The 15,304-nt window shown below is 44.7% G+C and overlaps 1 pseudogene; it reads right to left on the bottom strand.

The window, feature by feature from the left end:
* Positions 1–1,541: 1,541 nt before the first annotated feature.
* Positions 1,542–1,659, bottom strand: LOC126428520 (5S ribosomal RNA; annotated as a pseudogene).
* Positions 1,660–15,304: the final 13,645 nt, after the last annotated feature.

Below are 15,304 nucleotides of genomic sequence, written 5' to 3'. Positions count from 1 at the left end.
ATCTACGGTTCATAATCTATGTGTAATTCGTTAACTGAGGTTCAGAGCGTCGTCTGGACGAAATAATTAGCATTGTAAGGTCGTTAGTTCTATAGCTACTGCTATTTGTTCGTAATGGTTTCATTCACGAAACGTAAGCTGTACAAACCCATTCCTTTTTCTGCTTGCTGGTTCCAGTGAGAATTCCAAGGGTAGAAACTGTAGACGATTGGCAGTTCTCCCTCTCTCTTTATTCCTGTCAGTGTTGGAGCAGTCCACCACCAGCAATGGAGCATGAGACTTCGACAATGGCAGCCTCTCGTGCTGCGAAACGTCAGAAAAACCATTAGACAGACCTTCTCTAAAGAACCCGACACAGAAGCCAACAGCCAGTTGGTCAGTACCAGTTTCATTAAGATCAAGCACAAATTGGTTTGTAATGTCCTAGAGTCAACATGCGCACCAGGATATTGAAATGAACTGTTGCGACAAGTGAAATTACATTTTCGACCGTGTGCAGGCTCGTCACGATTGGGGAACTCTCCATCCACTTCATGCAATATGCTCCCAAAATTGTTATAGGTTTAGCTGAAATGAGAAGAGACGAATATTGGGTTCACAGTCACCCTGGATTTACAGATGAGTCTCGAATTTATTTCCAATGTATTTTTCAATCATCTTCATAATTTAACAAAAGTATTAATTATGTAGTCTTAGTCCCTACATTTCAAATGTAAGTTAACAAAATGCCTCTGAGCACTATGGGACTCAACTGCTGAGGTCATTAGTCCCCTAGAACTTAGAACTAGTTAAACCTAACTAACCTAAGGACATCACAAACATCCATGCCAGAGGCAGGATTCGAACCTGCGACCGTAGCGGTCTTGTGATTCCAGACTGCAGCGCCTTTAACCGCACGGCCACTTCGGCCGGCTTGTAAGTTAACATAAAGACTAATGTAATAACTACTTCTTTATCATTAAGCTCCAACACAAGAACATAGCAAGACACATAATGCACACAAATCACTTAACACACAGTTAACGTCGAATCGTCATTGTCTTTTGCCAGTAGTTTGACAATTCACAAGAACATAGGTATGGAGAGTTGAATGAGTTCTTCAAACTCATAGAAAAGGTGGTATTACATGTCAGACTGCCAATACTCGCCTTCGCTCAATATGCATTGAGAATACTAACAATATGTTGGTCAGCGTTAATACTGTTCGTTAGTATTTTTAGTATTGATGATATGGCACTTCTCACTGTCAGGTGGTCATTATACTGACGTACTGATAATACACTACTCTCTGGAAAAAGTGAAACACCAAGACCGAGAGATATGAAACTAAACTAAACTCCGCTCGAACAGGCCATGAAGGTCCGGTACCGACCGACCGCCGTGTCATCCTCATCCCATAGGCGTCAGTGGATGCGGATATGGAGGGGCATGTGGTCAGCACACCGCTCTCCCAGCCGTATGTCAGTTTACGGGACCGGAGCCGCTACTTCTCAGTCAAGTAGCTCCTCAGTTTGCCTCACAGGGGCTGAGTGCACCCCGCTTGCCAACAGCGCTAGGCAGACCGGATGGTCCCTCGTCCGAGTGCTAGCCCAGCCCGACAGCGCTTAACTTCGGTGATCTGACGGGAACCGGTGTTACCACTGCGGCAAGGCCGTTGGCTGAGAGATGTGATCGCAATGAAATTTTTTCCACCAATTAGGAACATAAATTATTAGCATTACAGAGATACATGCACCGTGACTGTGGAAATTCAGTATGGAGTAACGCCACCACGTGCTGCAGTCAGAGCCACTAGATGTCAGGGCATGAAATCAAAGAGTGCCTGAATATGCTGCTGGGGAAGAATTTGCCACAAGTTTTGTAGGCGTGTCTACAAAGCAGCAACTGTGGCTGGAGGAGGACCTAAATGAACAAGAGGCCGACTAACCACATCGCAGAGTTGTTCGACAGGCGATGTGTCAGGCAGATGGGTAGATCAGGGGAGCAGTGGTGCCTGTCATTCTTCAAAGAAGTCTCGCACGTACCTCGCCACGTGCGGCTGGGTGTTTCCTGCTGATATATGCCGTATGGAACAGCCTACAGGAGGGGCAGTGCCCCGGACTTAACACATCCCTGATGTAGCAGAAGCTGTTCAGACTATTGTCAAGAGATAGGAGGTGAGCTCACTTGATATATTCAATGGGACCCCAAACCATCACATTTGGCTTTTGTCTACTGTGCTGCTCGACAATACCATCTGTCTGATCAAGTTCATCACTGTGACATCGAACGCATATGCTGCCATGACTGTAGGACTGTGCCCATCACAGTCTGCGGCATTGGTGGTTCTCGTCAATGGACCCCGACACAGTGGCATGTGAGACACCAGTTCAGCTCACAGAGGACGACGTCGAACTGCTGACAAATACATGTCCACACCCATTGAGCGATCCAACATCATGCCAACAGTGTGGGACCGAGCGAAGTGATGCAGTGGTTAGCACACTGGTCTCGTTTCGGGTGGACGAAGGTTCAAACTCGTGGCTGGCCATCCTGATACAGGTTTTCTATGATTTCCCTAAATTGCTTCAGGCAAGTGTTGGGATGGTTCCTTTGAAAGGGCATGGCCGACTTCCTTACCCATCCTTACCTAAACCTATGGGACCGATGACCTCACTGTTTTGTCCCCTTCCCCCAACTCAACCAGCCAACCAACCAAAACTGTGAACGAAGCTGTTCTGTCCATTACGACTAAGCGGACAAGATGGCGGTCATCTCATGCTGTGGTCACATTGTGTCGTCCATTATCCTGTTGGCGCCCCACGAATTTCTTCTGTGGGCTGGACTGCAACCAATCACGGACCAGATCTGGCTGATGGGTCACCAGTTGTCCACCCATGGTCTGACTGCTGGTTCAGAACTGTTCGAGTGTCTACAGCATGTCGTGTTTTGGGCCTGTTGTTGGAAGAGCATAAGATGGAAGCCGTGTAGTGCACGGTTAACAGTGCTGTCTGTGGCAGCTGTCCACGCTATTGGTGGATGCATACGACGCACTGGAGAAAGTGGCACGGAAGCTGGAAAAGGTCGTGATTTATGAGCGCCTTCTGGTGCTGAGAGGCGCCAGGCAAGTGGTTATGCGTGTGTGGTGGCGGCGCCTCAAGTTCAAGGTATTTGTTGTGTGTCTCCTGTTTGCTCCAAAAAATTGTTTAACATTTGTTGAAACACACCAGATGCTTTTAATATGAATCATTGAATGTGTGGTGTCACCGCCAGGCATTTCAGTGCGTGTGTTTGTTTGTGTGTGAATTCTCAAGGCATCAAACTGCTGATGTCATTGCTCCCTAGACCTACACTACTTAAACTAACTTATGCTAAGAACAACACACACACACACCCATGCCCGCCCTCCGGCGGGAGAGGCCGCGCAATCCGTGACATGGTGCCTCAAACCGCGCGGTCATACCGCGCGGCCAGTGCGTATGTAGCAGAAAAACAATACAAGAGCGTGCACGAATTCGCCCATTAACCGACACCAACAGAAAGCTGCTTTAAGCGTGAAGCTTAAAATATGTGCTTGAGAATGAACCAAGGTTGAAACTGGCCAATTGCATGGATAATAAAAAGAATACACCCTAGTTGGACTACTGTTTTCATTCTAAAAGAAAAAAAATCAAATTTTTGTTGCCTCTAGAAGCCGTTATGTAGGCACCCTGCAGCTTGGATCATCAACTACTAACGACGATTAAGGATAGCTGGTTAGTAATGTAGATGTCTATAGCAAGAAACCGTGCTACCCACGATTAAGCAGAGAGCGCTTGTACATACTGACTGTACTTGTCTAGCTTCACCGTCGTTAATGGAATTCGGAAATGTATAAAGACGGCCGACGGTCTTCAGATGATTGATAGAAGCTACTGACAGCATGAATCAAGCACCGGGATTAGTCGTCTCTGCACTAGCTTGGTGACGTCACGCGGGCTACCTGTGTGTTGTCTTCAGGTCCTGTACTGCGAAGGCTCCTACACGACTCCAACACTAGAGGAGTTTACGTCACAGTTATGGTTCTGCTCGATGTTTCGAACGTCCCGTGATTTAGCGACTGCTGTTGGTATTGAAACTTCCTGGTAGATTAAAACTGTGTGCCGGGCCGAGACTCGAACTCGGGACCTTTGCTTTTCGCGGGCAAGTGCTCTACAAACTGAGCCACCCAAGCACGACCCACGGCTCGTCTTCACAGCTTTACTTCCGCTAGTACCTTGTCTCCACCTTCCAAACTTCATAGAAGCTCTCATGGAATAAAAGTAACTGTGAAATACGGAGTCCATTATCTTGTTGTGTCATACGTGACAAGAGAAACTAATAAATACACTGAGGAGCCAAAACATCATGACCACGTGATTAATAGCTTGTTTGTCCGTCTTTGGAACGAAATACGTTACTGATACAGCGTACCAGGTTTGTGGAGGTATGTGGCATTAGAAGGTCGTATATTTCGAATAAATAACGGCCGCTGATGTGCATACGCGGTGATGGCGCCAGATAGCGACTCAGCTGGGTTCCATAGGATTTACATCAGGCGAATTTGGTCGCCGAGACATTAACGCGAGTTCACTATGATGCTGCTGAAACCACTGTAGCACGCTTCTGGCACCGAGCCGCCGCCAGTCACCGGGAGTACCGGTATGAAATGAGCGTTAAGATACAAATGTGTCGATGGGGAACATTTGTCGTGAACGGCGCCTTTTTTTGTTTGTTTGGCTGGTATGACATCTGTCAATGATATTTAGCATACATCAAGTCATGGAACAAACATCATATGTTTTCATCGTGTTAACAATGTCGAATTTTGTACCAGAAAGTGATGATTTGCGGAAAGCATTAATTTTTTGTTTCCATTTGAAAAAAAAAAATGCTGCAGAGTCGCATCGAATGCTTGTCGAGGCATATGGTGATCATGCTCTATCAGAAGCAACATGCAAAAGATAGTTTCAACGGTTCAGAAATAATGATTTTGATGTAAGAAATGATGAACGTGGACGACCACCAAAAAAGTTCGAAGACGCCGAATTGCAAGCAATATTGGATGAAGATGGTACTTTGAGTCAGAAGCAAATGGCAGCAATGCTAAATGTTGCGCAACAAACAATTTGTGACAGTTTAAAACCTATGGGAAAGATCCAAAAGTGTGGAAAATCGGTGCCACATGAATTGAATGAAAGACAGATGGAAAATCGAAAAACGATTTGTCAAATTTTGCTTCAAACACATGAAAGAAAATCAGTTTTGCTGAGAATTGTTACTGGCGATGAAAAATGGATTTATTTTAAGAATCCTAAACGGGAAAAATCATGGGTTTATCCGGGACAACCATCAACATCGACTGCAAAACCAGATCGATTCGACAAGAAGACAATGCTCTGTGTTTGGTGGGATCAGAAAGGTGTGATGTATCATGATCTTCTAAAACCCGGTGAAACTGTGAATACTAATCGCTACAGAAAACAAATCATCAATTTGAACTACGCATTGATCGAAAAAAGACCAGAATGGGCCAGAAGACATGCCAAAGTAATTTTTTTACACGACAATGCACCTGCACACAAAGCAAAACTGGTTCAGGATACAGTCAAAACACTTGGCTGGGACCTGCTACCCCACCCGCCGTATTCACCAGACTTGGCCCCTTCCAACTACCATTTGTTTTCATCAATTGGACACGCATTGGCCGAGGAACACTTCGATCCCTACGAAGAAGTCGAAAATTGGGTGACTGATTGGTTTGCTTCAAAAGACGAACATTTCTATTTGCGTGGTGGCCACAAATTGCCAGAAAGGTGGTCAAAATGTGTAGAAATCAATGGTCAGTACTTCCATAAAATGTTTTTAGTTTTCAATTCAAAATTAGTGTTTCATTTTCACAAAAAAAGGCTCATTTCATACCGGTACACCTGGTATACTGTTGAAAGATGACATCGCCGTCGTGGAAGACATTAAGCGTGAAGGGATGCAGGTGGTTCGCACCTGTCAGCGTGTTTTCGATTACTGCCACGGGTCCCACGCGGGCACAGGAGAGTGTCTCCCATAGCGTAACACTGTTCCCACGAGCCTGCGTCTGTGGCGCGCTGCACGTTTCGTGGCGCCGTTCTGCTCGATGACGGCGTTTTTGGAGACGACCATTGACGTAGTGTAGCAAACATGCGATCCATCCAAAAAGCCGACACTTTTTCATTGATCGACGCTCGAACCCCGATGGTTCCGTGCCCAATGTAACTGCAATTGGCCGTGTTGCTGAGTCAACACGTGATCATGTAGGAGTGGTCTGCTGCGGAGCAGTGTCTTCCAAACAAATGTCCGTGCACCAGCTTTGTGCTCATTCGGCAGATGCCACAGATCGCCGTCCATCCTACTTTACAGAGCAGACAAGTCTCCAAGCCCCACGTTCGGACAAGAGTTGTGGACGTCCAGCCATTTAGCGTCTAGAGGTAGTTCCACTGACCTTTTCCCTCTTTCCTTAGATGCTCACGACAGTAGCACGTGAACATTAGACTAGTTTCACCGTTTTCGAAATACTAGGTCACAGGCTCTGCGTAATAAGAATCTGAAGTATGTCAAAGTCTCTTGTCTCAGTGTATTTCCCCATTTGCAGCCCATATCTTGGCTAGGGTGATCCCCCGTCTGTGTCTGCTCGTCTTACATACTTTAGTTACCGCCTCACGTCCCGACAACGCCGCGAGGCGGCATCCAGCGTCGCGTTGAGTACAAGTCATTACGTTCTGACTTATCAGTGTAAATAAAAAGATCCCAGTCACGATTCAGTCGCATTTTCCATTTTCGCTCGTCTCGCGAGCTAGCACCATCACTACAACGGGGTATGAAACTGTAATATATTCTCACAACAATACTTAAAATCAGTTTAATATGGCTTATTTCGTTCATACTTCAATAACGTTCTTTTTTGTTTCATTTGCATGTTACCACCTTGACACTTCCTGGGTGATTAAAACTGTGTGCCCGACCGAGACTCGAACTCGGGACCTTTGCCTTTTGCGGGCAAGTGCGTCGTGCTTCGGTAGCTCAGATGGTAGAGCACTTGCCCGCGAAAGGCAAAGGTCCCGAGTTCGAGTCTCGGTCGGGCACACAGTTTTAATCTGCCAGGAAGTTTCATATCAGCACGCACTCCGCTGCAGAGTGAAATCTCATTATGTTACCACCTTGTTTCCAAGCATTTATACGTTATACTAAAATGTGAACAGGGATCGAAATATTCATTTGCAGCCCAATTGGCTAATCATTACAGTCTCTGATAACCATATAAACTGTTGTGTCAGCTTGAGAATTAGTAATATTATTGGAAGAACAACATTTCTGCCTTTGAATGCTAGCTTTACTTTAAAATTATCATAATTTGTCCCAAATGGTGAGGCAGATAAGACAGACCACCCCGGATACATACAGAATGAACAAATGTATCGATGTGCGGTTTTCATCAAGTTATAGGACAATATGGCCAGTTTCCTAGTTTCACAGGTAATTTTCATCATTTATAGTCGCCGAATAGCATCATGCATTTTTTTTCTAATGCAACTAGGGGGTGTTCAAGAAGTCTCTCTGCAGTGCCGTATGATTGTTAGACGCAACGATTGTTCGCCTGCGTGGGTAACTTCCCTTCAAGTGGACTCTCCCAGCATTCCACTGTTTCATTTATCTCAGCCAGCGTCAGCAGTATCGTTGGTGTGTGTCGTTACGTCCTGACGTGAACGTTTAAGTTTACTTTCTTAGTTCGTTTGTTTCGTTTTTGTCACGGTTAAAATGCTAACCATTGAAGAACGTGTGTTTTTAGTCGAACAAGTTTTCAGAACTCGCGGTAAATACACGGTTTCAGTTCGTCAAACATTTAATTCAGTTTTCCCGGAGACAGCACTCCCACATCGCGATACCGTGCGACATTTGATTAACAAAATTCGTAGAACGGGCTCAGTGACAGATGAATCGAGAAGTGGTCGTCCTAGCGTTTTGTCTGAGGATAAACTACTCGATATTTTCGATGAAATGTCCATGAGTCCGAACGAGTCAGTAAGAAAACTCGCCAGGAAATCGATGTTAGTGTCGGAACGGCCCACACAGCTGTAAGGAAAAAATTAGAAATTTTTCCATACAAAGTGACAGTCGTGCAAGAACTGAAAAATACTGATCATGGCAAGAAACTGCATTATTGTCAATGGTTCAAAAATTTCGTTCAACAAACTGGAAGAGATATTCTTAATGAAACGTTTCTCACTGATGAGGCGTGGTTTCATTTATCCGGGTACAGAAACTCGCAAAATTCATGTATGTGGAGTACTGCAAATCCATTGTGTATTCATGAGGAACGGCTTCATTATGTGAAAATAGGAGTTTGGATTGCAATTTCTAGACGTCGGATTGTGGGTCCCATATTTTTCAACGAGACAATAAACGCACAACGATACTGCAGTGAGTTTCATTTCGGTATATTCACTGCGGCATACGGAACGTGCGGCTAACAATTATACGGCACTGCGGAAAGACTTTTTGACACCCCGTATATGCTTCTTCTGTGGCATTTGAAAGAGCGTCTAGGAGAACGTCAACGACATATCATGCGTGGGGCTTGATAAATAGTACAAGATGACAGCGCGGCAAATCACTTTGCCGCTGTCCGGAGTAAAGGTTCCACAAATGCCTGCCCTGCTATACCAAATGTAAGCAGACACGTAACTCAGGTACGGTTCGTTTGTTTATTATCACAACTGACATACCAAGTGCTCAAAATGTTGACTTTTAGAGTTGCTACATGCTATAAAGCGAGTGTGGAGAAACAATACTGCTTGTTGAATTTCATCTGCATTTTATCTACATGCCATTGTCATAGAGTCGTCTGTGTTTCCTAATAAAAGCACTCAGTCTTCAGGCCACGAGTGGCCTACCGGTACCATCTGACCGCCGTGTCATCCTCAGTGGAGGATGCGGATAGGAGGGGCGTGGGGTCAGCACAAAGCTCTCCCGGTCGTTATGATGGTTTTCTGTGACCGGAGCCGCTACTATTCGGTCGAGTAGCTCCTCAATTGGCATCACGAGGCTGAGTGCACCCCGAAAAAGATCTGTTAATTTAATTTCCGCCACGGATAAAAGTATACAGGTATTCCTTTCGTGAGTGTCCAGACCATTTTGCGTGTCCCGAATCCCTGAACGTCCATTCCAATACTCGCCAAATGTTTCCCTGAGAGGATCTGTTATTACACGATGGGATGGACACCAGTCATGTTGCCTTATATCCAGAGGAATGTCTAGTCAGTGAAGTAGGGACCAATGATGCGGGTCTCGAAACACTCAACAAACGCTAATAGACCAAGAGTGTTGTTTTCCCCCCTCATGGTTGACTTAACGTGGATTTTCAACTAACCGTTACTGAGTATTGCGAGCATTGAGTTGCACATAGCTTAAACAAAATTTTGTATAGCTATGAGCCATCACTTTGCACTTTCTGTGGATGACATTTGGGGAAACGGAACCAATTTTGGAAGTCACTGAAACGAAGCTGCAGATGAGGGCGAAATGTGAAGAGGAGAAATGGCTTGGCTCTGAGCACTATGGGGCATCTGAGGCCATCAGTACCCTAGAAGCCGCGCGGGATTAGCCGAGCGGTCTAAGGCGCAGTAGTCCTGGACTGTGCGGCTGTTCCCGCCGGAGGTTCGAGTACTCCCTCGGGCATGGGTGTGTCTGTGTTTGTCCTTAGGACAATTTAGGTTAAGTAGTGTGTAACCTTAGGGACTGATGACCTTAGCATTTTAGTCCCATAAGATTTCACACATATTAAAAAAAAAAGTCCCCTAGAACTTAGAACTACTTAAACCTAACTAACCTAAGGACATCACACACATCCATGCCAGAGGCAGGATTCGAACCTGCGACCGTAGCGGTCACGCGGTTCCAGACTGAAGCGCCTAGAACCGCCCGGCCACACCGGCCGGCAGAGGATAAATGCGGTAGTGAGTAATGTTCGCAGAACACTCGTGTGGTTGGTCCGCTTCGTACTTCCGAGGACCCTCTTAATGACGCCTGCATTGTGTGTTACTGCAGCTAAAATGTTAGTTTCATATCCTTCATCGGTTGCTCGTCTTTTTCTGTGGCGTATTTTATTCTCCGCCGAGCGGTGTAGACGCACGGTCTTGGGCGCCCTGTCACGGTTCGCGTGGCTCCCATCCGTTGGAGGTTCGAGTCCTCCCTCGGGCGTGGGTGTGCGCGTTGTCCCTAGTTTGTTTAAGTAGTGTGTAAGCCTAGGGACCGATGACCTCAGCGGTTCGGCCCCATAGGAACTGAGCACAAATTTCCAAAATTTTATTCTCAGTACTTTCATTTTCTTGGACTGTTAATTGTAATGTTTGCAAAGACAGTGAGGGCTTGGCATGACTGAATGTTTTAACTGACGAGATTTGCCTTAAACGATATTGAGTTTTTAGACTGCCGTATACATTGTATCTCAAAAGCTTCACAAGAAAGTGATCTGATTGCTACAACAGCAGAACAGACTGTTGACCTTCGAGCACACGTGTAAACAAAGGAACTATGCCCGAGTTACGGGTTTCCTTGCATTTGGTATACCAGGGTAGACGTTTGTGGAACCTCATCTCCTAACAGCGGGGGCAGTCGTTTGCGACGCTGTTATGTTGATAGCATTTGGTTAAGTTCAAATGGCTCGAATGGCTCTGAGCACTATGGGACTTAACATCTGAGGTCATCAGTCCCCTAGAACTTAGAACTACTTAAACGTAACTAACCTAAGGACATCACACACATCCATGCCAGAGGAAGGATTCGAACCTGCGACCGTAACGGTCGTGCGGTTCCGGACTGAGCGCCTAGAACCGCCCAGCTACCGCGGCCGGCTTGATTAAGTCTCATATGTGCTATGTCGTTGACGTTCTGCTAGAAGCATCCTTTCAAATTTCACAGAATAAAGTATACTTCCATTAGAAGGAAAAGTCGGTGTCGCAATTCGGCGACTATAAACGTCCTTGCGAACGTCAGTAAATTCGCCATATTGTCCGCAATAGCTTGGCGGAAATCCCTCCTCGATATATTTTTTCATTCTGGATTTATCTCGTGTGGTTTCTCTTAGCTCCTTCACCTGTAAAAGCAATTATGCTAATTTTTAAGTAAGAGGCAGAAATGTTGCCCCAGTAACTCTCAGCTTGTTGCAAAAATTTGTTTGTTTTTCAGAGACTGCAATGATTAACCAGTTGGAGTGCAAATGGACATTTCGATCCCTGTTCATATTTTGATATAATGCGTAAATACTTGGAAACTAGGTGGTAACATTCAGATGGAACTAGCAAGAAAGTTAATCAAGTATAAACGAAATAAGTCATATTATACTGACTTTAAGCACTGTCGTGATAGTAAATTACAGTTGCAACCTCGTTGCAGAGTCGCTATTAACAGACATCACTAGAATGTGAGTCAAGCGAAACTGGAAAATAGGATTGAATCGTGGTTGGGACCTTTTTACCTATTTATGTTTCTGTTGTCACATATGACACAAGAAGATATGAAATCCATATTTCACAGTTTTATTATTTAAATCTATAGGATATTCATACATCCTGATAGTGTCTGAGGAGTACTTTTGAAAATACATACAATGGTAGTATGTGCGATTGTACGATTTAATGCTATTTCCTCCTGTGTTTCATGAAGTTGTCAAACTGTAAACTCCTTAAATTAAATTTTCCATGAGATAATTAGTTTATTATCTACCATAACGTTGGAAGCTGAAGAAGTGAACTAAAATTGATGTTGGGCCTGGGACTCGAACCAAGGGCTTCTTGCTTATTAGGCAGATATGCTGACGATTACACTACCACAGCATTATGGTCAACATAGCTGCACGAACAACCCAAGCCAAGTACCCTACCCACCACAAAAAGTAATTCACATCTCGTGCGGTCTAGGGCTCCTTGCCACGGTTCGCGCAGCTTCCCCCGTCGGAGGTTCGAGTCCTCCCTCGGGCATGGGTGTGTGTGTGTTGTCCTTAGCGAAAGTTAGCTTAAGTTAGATTAGGTATTGTGTAAGCCTAGGGACCGATGTCCCATACAACTTACCAGAGATTTTCTAATCCACATCTCGCCTTATATTGTCACTATTACCAGGGCTCTCCGACATTGGAACAGCACCCCAGCATTGGACGTAATGGTGAAGTGCTGTACTGCATGTGATCGTATCTTCCAACGGGTTCGAGTCCCGACCGCAGCACAAATTTTAATTCACTACTTCAGCTTCCAACGTTATCGTAGAGTTATTACTTGTTGTTTCTCGCTTATCCCTGTCAGTCGCACCACCCTGTTAAAATGTTTCGTCATTGTCGGAGCAGCCTCGTTATTATATCAACTGCTGCTGCATATCGGGAAATGTCGAGCCCGTTCGGCCGCGAATGTCGTTTGTCAGAAGTTGGGCGAGTGTGAAGACAGTGTTGCAGGTTGCATCTATTAAAAATCAAGGCGCCACTGTTCCGTCATTACTATACCGCCTTCCTTTCTTCGCGCTCTATCTCAGAGAGAATAACGACGCAACAAGCTGGTGTTGTAGTCGCTTCATGCTCGTCGATTCGTTCCCTAATACTAAAGCCTAGAGGAGTATAAGAGCGGCAAGAGGCACAGGAGTTGAGTGCGCCGTCTTACTGATGTAGTGTACCACTGACAAAGCGAAAATGACCAACTCACAGGATGAAACTGGTGGAGAGTGTGAGACGAAAACCAGGTAATGTAGTGTACACAATTGCAAAATTTGCTCCATTAGAGTAAAAATCATTTATGGGAAAAGTTCGACGCTATACTTCACTGTTCAGATAAAAAACATAGAACGTTCGTCAACTGAAAACACTAATTAATTTACAGCAGTCTTCTAAATTATATATATATATATATATATATATATATATTAATGTATACGTGAATATACATCCATACACACAAACATAAGTACCTACACACACAATATATATACAGAGTGGTCCATTGATCGTGACCGGGCCAAATATCTCACGGAATAAGCGTCAAACGAAAAAACTACAAAGAACGAAACTCGTCTAGCTTGAAGGGGGAAACCAGATGGCGCTATGGTTGGCCCGCTACATGGCGCTGCCATAGGTCAAACGGATATCAACTGCGTTTTTTAAAATAGGAACTCCCATTTTTTATTACATATTCTTGTAGTACGTAAAGAAATATGAATGTTTTAGTTGGACCACTTTTTTCGCTTTGTGATAGATGGCGTTGTAATAGTCACAAACATATGGCTCACAATTTTAGACGAACAGTTGGTAACACGCAGGTTTTTTAAATTAAAATACGGAACGTAGGTACGTTTGAACATTTTATTTCGGTTGTTCCAATGTGATACATGTACCTTTGTGAACTTATCATTTCTGAGAATGCATGCTGTTACCGCGTGATTACCTGTAAATACCACATTAATGCAATAAATGCTCAAAATGATGTCCGTCAACCTCAATGCATTTGGCAATACGTGTAACGACATTCCTCTCTACAGCTAGTAGTTCGCCTTTTGTAATGTTCGCACATGCATTGACAATGCGCTAACGCGTGTTGTCAGGCGTTGTCGGTGGATCACGATAGCAAATATCCTTCAACTTTCCCCACAGAAAGAAATCCGGGGACGTCAGGTCCGGTGAACGTGCGGGCCACGGTTCGGTGCTTCGACGACCAATCCACCTGCCATGAAATGTGCTTCTCAATACCGCTTGAACCGCAGCGAGCTATGTGCCGGACATCCATCATGTTGGAAGTACACAGCCATTCTCTCATGCAGTGAAACATCTTGTAGTAACATCGGTAGAACATTATTTAGGAAATCAGGATACATTGCACCATTTAGATTTCCATCGATACAATGGGTGCCAATTAACCTTTCTCCCATAATTCCGCACCATACATTAACCTGCCAATGTCGCTGATGTTCCACTTGTCGCAGCCATTGTGGATTTTCGGTTGCCCAATAGTGCATATTATGCCGGTTTACGTTATCGCTGTTGGTGAATGACGCTTCGTCGCTAAATAGAACGCGTGCGAAAAATCTGTCATCGTCCCGTAATTTCTGTTCTGCCCAGTGGCAGAACTGTACACGATGTTCAAAGTCGTCGCCATGCAACTCCTGGTGCATAGAAATATGGTACGGGTGCAATCGATGTCGATGTAGCATTCTCAACACCGACGTTTTTGACATTCCCGATTCTCGCGCAGTTTGTCTGCTACTGATGTGCGGATTAGCCGCGTCGGCATCTATAACACCTACTTGGGCATCATCATTTGACGTGTCACATGTGGCTGAACACTTCCTGTTTCCTTAAATAACGTGACTATCCGACGAACGTTCCGGACACTTGGATGATGTCGTCCAGGATACCGAGCAGCATACATAGCACACGCCCGTTGGGCATTTTGATCACAATAGCCACACATCAACACGATATCGACCTTTTCCGCAATTGGTAAACGGTCCATTTTAACACGGGAAATGTATCAGGTAGCAAATACCGTCCGCACTGGCGGAATGTTACGTGATACCACGTACTTATACGTTTGTGACTATTACAGCATCATCTGTCACAAAGCGAAAAAAGTGGACCAACTAAAACATTCATATTTCTTTACGTACTACACGAATATGTAATAAAAAATGGGGGTTCCTATTTTAAAAAAACGCAGTCGATGTCCGTTTGACCATAGCGCCATCTGGTCTCCCCCTTCAAGCTTGACAAGTTTCGTTCTTTGTAGTTTTTCCGTTTAGTGCTTGTTTCGTGAGATATTTGGACCACCCATATATCAACACGTTTTTACATACCTACACATGTACATACACATTCTTACATAGAACGTGATTCTTATCAAATGTGGGGAAATATCCCAAAAGTGGCTGACAAGTGTTGAACACGTAAGGTCACCAGATGAGCTACCTCAGTACACGTGAAACCGTTAAGCCTGTCGCTCATACATTTACAGGTAGGGGCTGTGGTACAGATCACTGCACAACGATGCCAATTTCGAACACCTTTTTGTAAGTGTCATATGTTGTGAACGGAGAAGTTACAGAATTGCTGTCCTCGCTGTAACCAAGTAAAAGCTGTTGTTATTTTGTGTTTCCTTCCTTTCGTCTCTTCTATTTTTGCCTAGACATTACTTAGTAAGGACAGTGTAGGTCATTCAGCGGCATAGAGTTAATTCTGGAGCTTATGCTCATTTACTTTTGGCGCAATACGGTAGTTCTTTGTTGTGCTGCACTTTGCAATAAA

The sequence above is a fragment of the Schistocerca serialis genome, chromosome 12 (assembly GCF_023864345.2).
Source record: "Schistocerca serialis cubense isolate TAMUIC-IGC-003099 chromosome 12, iqSchSeri2.2, whole genome shotgun sequence".
Classification (NCBI taxonomy): Eukaryota; Metazoa; Arthropoda; class Insecta; order Orthoptera; family Acrididae; genus Schistocerca; species Schistocerca serialis.
This window is presented reverse-complemented; position numbering and strand designations above follow the sequence as displayed.